The sequence below is a fragment of the Trematomus bernacchii genome, unplaced genomic scaffold (assembly GCF_902827165.1).
Source record: "Trematomus bernacchii unplaced genomic scaffold, fTreBer1.1, whole genome shotgun sequence".
Lineage (NCBI taxonomy): Eukaryota > Metazoa > Chordata > Actinopteri > Perciformes > Nototheniidae > Trematomus > Trematomus bernacchii.
The window spans coordinates 1,437,693-1,444,608 of record NW_022987950.1 but is presented as its reverse complement, the minus strand read 5'-3'; positions in this window follow the sequence as shown (position 1 = coordinate 1,444,608).

Below are 6,916 nucleotides of genomic sequence, written 5' to 3'. Positions count from 1 at the left end.
CAGCTGCGGGTAAAATGTACCTGTTGGCGGTTCTAGTGTTAATGTCACAACTGAAGAGGGCAGTTGAAGTTATACTTTTAATGTCACAACTGAAGTGGGCAGTTGAAGTTAGCTTTTTAGCCGAGACACTACAGGTGCAAATATGCTAATCCAATATGCACGGTGCTCCAACATCTAATCAGATCCTCTAACGTGGTGTTTAGTCCCCAGGACGGCAAACATAATGTTTGGTAAAAAAAAAAGGGGACAGTGAAAAAAGAAAAGAAAGAGAAAGTGACATGGATTCAACTTTAAATCAATCATTTATTTATCATAGAGTGCTATTAGGTACAGTATTTGTCCCATATCTCTTTTTTTCCAGGCTTTTAGAACATAATGTACTGTAAATGACCACTTATGCTAACTACTTAATCTTTGTACTAGCCCATTTTTATTCCGCATTTGTTAATTCTGTCCGACACACTGTATACTCTAGCCAATAGCAGTAAATGAGAGCAGCACTTTAACTGAATTATGAATTCTGCTAGCAATACGCTTAAATGGTAGCTAATAAAACGAGTGGTGCACTTCCTGAAGGAAATTGCTGAAGATTGGCACGACTTTCACATGATCACATGACCTTATTATTATAGCTGGGTTAAAGACACAGTTGGAGCTAATAGGGTTATTAGTTATCTTTGCACTGCAGTATATAACTCATAAATTGTGCATGTCATTATAATGAGATTATTCACAGCAGATTGACGTGCAATGCTAAGCGTTTTGACATTTAATTTATATAGGTGCTGTTTTATATCTGCATTGATACGTTTGTAATTAATGAGACCAAAATAGCCTCCAGACATTAAAATATTGAAATTGTACACGTCATGATAATGAGATCATGTACAGTTTGTCAGTATATAAAATATAAAATATGCAGGATTTCTTGTTAGCATTAGAACTGTACGAGGCGACACAGCTCAAAGTGGTCTTTAACAAACTCATGATTGTGGGTGGATAGCTCATAAAAAGTTCATGGACAATCACTTTTTATGAGAAAAAACGAAAATGACATAAAAGCTTGCAAAAAGTGATAAATTAATGATATTTGTATCATTTTATTACCTTTTTAAAGTAGTTTTATCTCTAAACTGAGTTCAAGGAACAGTGCTGACTTTGGCAGCTATTTTAGATGTATTCATCGTCTAAAAATGAATTTTATTGTTTCCTTTTTATTGTTCATATTTCGAGTAGCTAACCACTGAAAATGTTTTACTCCAAGTACTTTTTCTGTTTTTGCCAGTTTTTAAATGAATTCTCGTCAAATCTCCATTAATTTAAACATTAGGTTATATTTGAATCAATCTAGTCAAGACACAAATACGAATTGTCATGTATATTATATATAACTTATTTCACATAAAATGTTTTATAATCACTTTCTTTTTTTTTAAAGACTGAAAAAAAAGATTATACCTTTTTTTAACAAAATAAATAAATTATTTAGATTTTCTCATCTTTTCACCCTATGTTTGAAACCAGAGCCCAGTCTGCTCTGATTGGTTAGCTGGACGGCTCTGTTGTGATTGGTCAACCTCTTAGAGATGTCCCGCCTCTTAGCCATTAGTACAATGTGTAGGAGAGCAAGCCAATAGGAGTTACATAGTGATGTCAGTATGTTACAAAAGTAAACAAAGAACTCCAATGGAGGTGTTTCAGACAGGGGGGGTTGTGTGGGAGAGAAACTCCCTCTGGAGGGAACACAGGGATTTTAGTCTTTGCTGACCATTCACATGCACTAAAACCTATAGAGCACACTACAGGAAAGGGAAAAGCCCCAAAACAAAATAGGGCCCCTTGAGGAAAATGTGTTGACAACACATTTTGTCATATTTGTCATTAACTAATTTATTACTGCTGAAAGTAGTACTTTTTAACTGCACCTTGAGGTGAATTTGTGTTTTGTGAAAAAATTGACTTAAGTTAGCGTCGATGTGTAAACAACCCTAAATGTACATAGATATTAAACTAATTAAATACATCAACTTATCTGTGTCCTAACATCCACTGTGAAGACACTGTTTGAACACATTAAACTCTCTACAGAAGACCAACTTCTCTCTTCTCTGCATTTTATTTATTCTGCCTCTCCTCTTCCTTCCTTACCAACTTCTCCTTCTCTGCTTTTTTCACCTACATTATCCTCCCTCCATTCCTCTTCATCTCCCTCCCATCCCACTCCACCGCTCTCATCCTTCCTCACCCACTGTATCTGGATGGCGGTGTCAGATTCTCCCCTGGCCATGAATTTTGCATGATTATTCGCCTATGCTGCTGGAAGACTCACTTTCCTCTGTCTCTAACACACACACACAGTCCCATTGAGAACACTGGCCACGTCTCCCCATCCCTTCCTCCTCATTAAAGTTCTATGTTAAATAAATGTTTCAGGGAGATCTTTTTACCGACATTACTTGCAGGCAAACAAATCCATAGACTTCAGCCACTCTAATATATATGGCTTCTTCATCCCAGCGCTTTGAAACCTGTGTAATGAATAACTAAGAGAGAAGAAAGGCGGGGAAGCAGGAATCAAGGGGAGAAGGGTTGAGATGGAAGACGAGAATGAGTAGGGGAAGACTGATGAAGAGGAAGGTGTGACGAAATTCAGCTATTTCTCTTTCTGCAGGTGTAACAACTGTTCATCTTCCACAATCCTGCAGCTAACATTTGTAACCACTACCAATGTTCACTAACAATACAGGAAGTAACAGAGTGGTGCAGTGATGACGTATTTTTGTGGGCCAACCAGGAAGTTAGCTTCGCAAGGGCTCCTTCAACAAAAGCCAATAAGATTTCAAATCAAATTAAAACTGCGGTCACAGACGTGCACGCAGTTGTGGGCGGGCCTTCGCCTCCGAGCGCCCGCAGGGGAGTGTCGCCGGTCGTCCCGGCGTCCGGCGGCAGCGCGCGAGTCCGCCGAAATGAGCCGTTTGTCAAACGTTTGCGGCCCGGAGTCCCAGGTCCTCCGGCAGCGACCCGGAAACGGATGTGGGCGCGCCGCCTCGAAGGAAATGGAATTTCCGTAAAGGTTCGTCGAGGATCGATTATCGCCGAGGCTGTCTGGAGGAGCAGTAACCGTGACGCGTGGTGCAGTGGGTTGTGCAGACTTTCTGGCCTTTACCGTTTGTTTACTCAAGAAACACATCTCCTCTGGATATTAGGCCACGTATATTTTTAATACAACTGCTTTAATTGTGAGCCGACATTTACAGCGACAACAGCTGCCGAGGCCAGTGCGGAAAGCAGAAGAGTGCGTATAATATATATCACTCAGTAATATAAGTAACAGGCCGACATGACACACTGTATTTGTATGCTTTAGTAGACATCTCCAAATAAACAGTTGATATTTTGCATGAAACCAAATAGTGTAAATGGTCAAAAATGGTATCTTCTCTGTTAGCTTACGACCGCCCCGATTGAGCTAGCAACTACTTCATTCCCAATTCAGCATGATGTTGGATATGGGCATAATTTGTCCTTGACTGGAATTTGTCCGATCATTTCCCTAAGAGCAGTGTGCAAAAATGTGCAGAAAATGCATGAAAAACGGCCATCTTTCCAAATTGCCATTTTTCTGGGGGGCGGGGCTAATGAAACGGCTTTTGAAAAATGTGTGCCATGATAATAGCAATGTGTATACAGCGTGTCATGAATATGGGGAAAACTATATGCGATGAGTGACTAAGCCCTAACCCTAACCCTAACCCTAACCCTCGTCAAAAATGGCACATTCTCCGTTAGCTTACGTCCACCCCGATTGAGCCAGCAACTATTCATTCGCAATTTAGCATCACATTGGATATGGGCTCAACTGGTCCTGGAGTGGAATTTTTACGATCATTTCCCCAAGAGCAGTGTGCAAAAATGTGCAGAAAATGCATGAAAAACGGCCATCTTTCCAAATTGCCATTTTTCTGGGGGGCGGGGCTAATGAAACGGCTTTTGAAAAATGTGTGCCATGATAATAGCAATGTGTATACAGCGTGTCATGAATATGGGGAAAACTATATGCGATGAGTGACTAACCCCTAACCCTAACCCTAAGCCTAACCCTAACCCTAACCCTCGTCAAAAATGGTACATTCTCTGTTCGTTTACGACCGCCCCGATTGAGTTAGCAACTTTTTTATTCCCAATTTAGCATGGCTTTGTATATGGGCTCAACTGGTCCTGGAGTGGAATTTTTACGATAATTTTCCCAAGAGCAGTGTGCATAAATGTGCAGAAAATGCATGAAAAACGGCCATCTTTCCAAATGGCCATTTTTCTGGGGGGCGGGGCTAATAAAAAGCAATTTGAAATATGTGTGCAATCATAAGAGCAATGTGTATACAACGTGTGGTGAATATTGGGAAAACTATATGCGAGTAGTTTGGAGTAACCCCTAACCCTAACCCTAACCCTCGTCCAAAATGGTACATTCTCTGTTAGCTAACGTCCGCCCCGATTGAGCTAGCAACTATTTTATTCGCCATTTAGCATGATGTTGGATATGGGCTGAACGTGTCCTGGAGTGGAATTTTCCCGATCATTTCCCTAGGAGGTGTGAGCAAAAATGTGGTTAAAATGCATGAATAACGGCCACTTCTCAAAATGGGCAACTTTCTGGGGGGCGGGGCTAATGGAAGCCATTTGGAAATATGTCCGCAATTCCATGAGGAACGTCTGTGCCAACATTCGCGTAGTTGGGAGAAACTATATGTGAATACCGCACAATAGGGGGCGCTACTGAGCTGATTTCACCAAACGCACGATTTTATTGTACATTCTGGAAAAGGTGGTGGGCGGTGACGGGTGTCCCAAGTTTCACGTCCGAAGCTCATTTTAGCGAATTTGTGCCATTGAAATCGTCGAACATGGCACATTCTCCGTTAGCTTACGAGCACCCCGTTTGAGCGGTCAACTATTCATACGCAATTTAGCATCACATTGGATATGGGCTGAACTTGTGCTGGAATTGAATTTTTCCGATCATTTCCCTAGGAGGAGTTCCCAAAAACGCGCTTAAAACGCACATTTTCCAAAATGGCCGAGTTTTTGGGGGGAGGGGCTAATGGAAGCCATTTTGAAATATATCCGCAATTCCATGAGGAACGTCTGTGCCAACATTCGGGTAGTTGGGAGAAACTATATGTGAATACCGCACAATAGGGGGCGCTACTGAGCTGATTTCACAAAACGCACAATTTTATTGTACAGTCTGGAAAAGGTCGTGGGCGGTGATGTGTGTCCCAAGTTTCACGTCCGAAGCTCATTTTAGGGAATTTGTGCCATTGAAATCGTCGAAAATGGCACATTCTCCGTTAGCTTACGAGCACCCCGTTTGAGCGGTCGACTATTCATACGCAATTTAGCATCACATTGGATATGGGCTGAACTTGTGCTGGAATTGAATTTTTCCGATCATTTCCCTAGGAGGAGTTCGCAAAAACGCGCTTAAAACGCACATTTTCCAAAATGGCCGACTTTTTGGGGGGAGGGGCTAATGGAAGCCATTTTGAAATATGTCGACAATTCCATGAGGCATGTCTGCGCCAAGACTCGGGTCGCTGGGAGAAACTATATGTGACTACCGCACAATAGGGGGCGCTACTGAGCTGATTTCACAAAACGCACGATTTTATTGTACATTCTGGAAAAGGTCCTGGGCTGTGACGTCTGTCCCAAGTTTCACGTCCGAAGGTCATTTTAGCGAATTTGTGCTATTTAAATCGTCGAACATGCCACATTCTCCGTTAGCTTACGAGCACCCCGTGTGTGCGGTCGACAATGCGCTTCTGAATTTAGCATCACATTGGATATGGGCTGAACTTGTGCTGGATTGGAATTTTTCCGGTCATTTCCCAACGACAATAGTTTGCAAAAGCGCCTAAAACGCACATTTTCCAAAATGGCCGACTTTATGGGGGGAGGGGCTAATGGATGCCATTTTGAAATATGTCGGCAATTCCATGAGGCATGTCTGTGCCAAGACTCGGGTCGCTCAAAGAAACTATATGTCACTACCGCACAATAGGGGGCGCTACTGAGCCGTATTTGCAAAAACGCACGATGTTTTTGGACAGTCTGGAGGAGGCCGTGGGCTGTGACGTGCGTTCCGAGTTTAAAGGCCGTAACTATATTTTCCCGCTACTTATGGGTCGGTAAGTGTTTTTAACCCTTCGATTTCGACATAAAGCTGAATAGGTCACGCCCACTTCCGTCATTGGTTGCGCCCCTTTAAATCTCAGTTGATACTCATCCTGCCAGTATGTGTATGACAAAATATATTTATTTCGTCTATGGGATCTTCAGGTATAAATTTGTTGTGCTTTTGGCGCCCCCTATGGTCCGAAATGAACATGCTTTTTTCTGCCTATTCCCCAAGACAGACTGAACCTTTCCACCGAAATCTGTGATATTTGGATACATTGCGGATGAATTAGGAGCATTTATGTCTAAGCCACACCTTTTTGCTAATACGTTGCGATTTATGTCGGGCACATTTTTCCACACGTCGTGCTCATGTTCTACGGTAGTGTGTCTGACCCTCCACTGATGCTGTACACTAAGTTTGGTGTTGAAAAGCAAAAAATTGAAATTGTAGTTAATATTTAACTGTTTTTCACATTATGCTAATTTAAAAAAAATTAAAGTAGGCGGAGCTTAGGGATATGAGAGGATAATATGTAGGGCTGCTCCACCCGGATAAGTCTGCAAAAGTTCAGGTCCATCCGATTTACGCTGCGACTATGTACATTTTTCAAAAACTGAATTTTGACAGGTGGCGCTAGAGAGCATGTCGGAAATTTTGCAACCATGGAATCCAGAATGTAACAATTTTCACCCGTCCTGGCGGCGTTGCCAAATGTCGCTACGTGAATAGTGT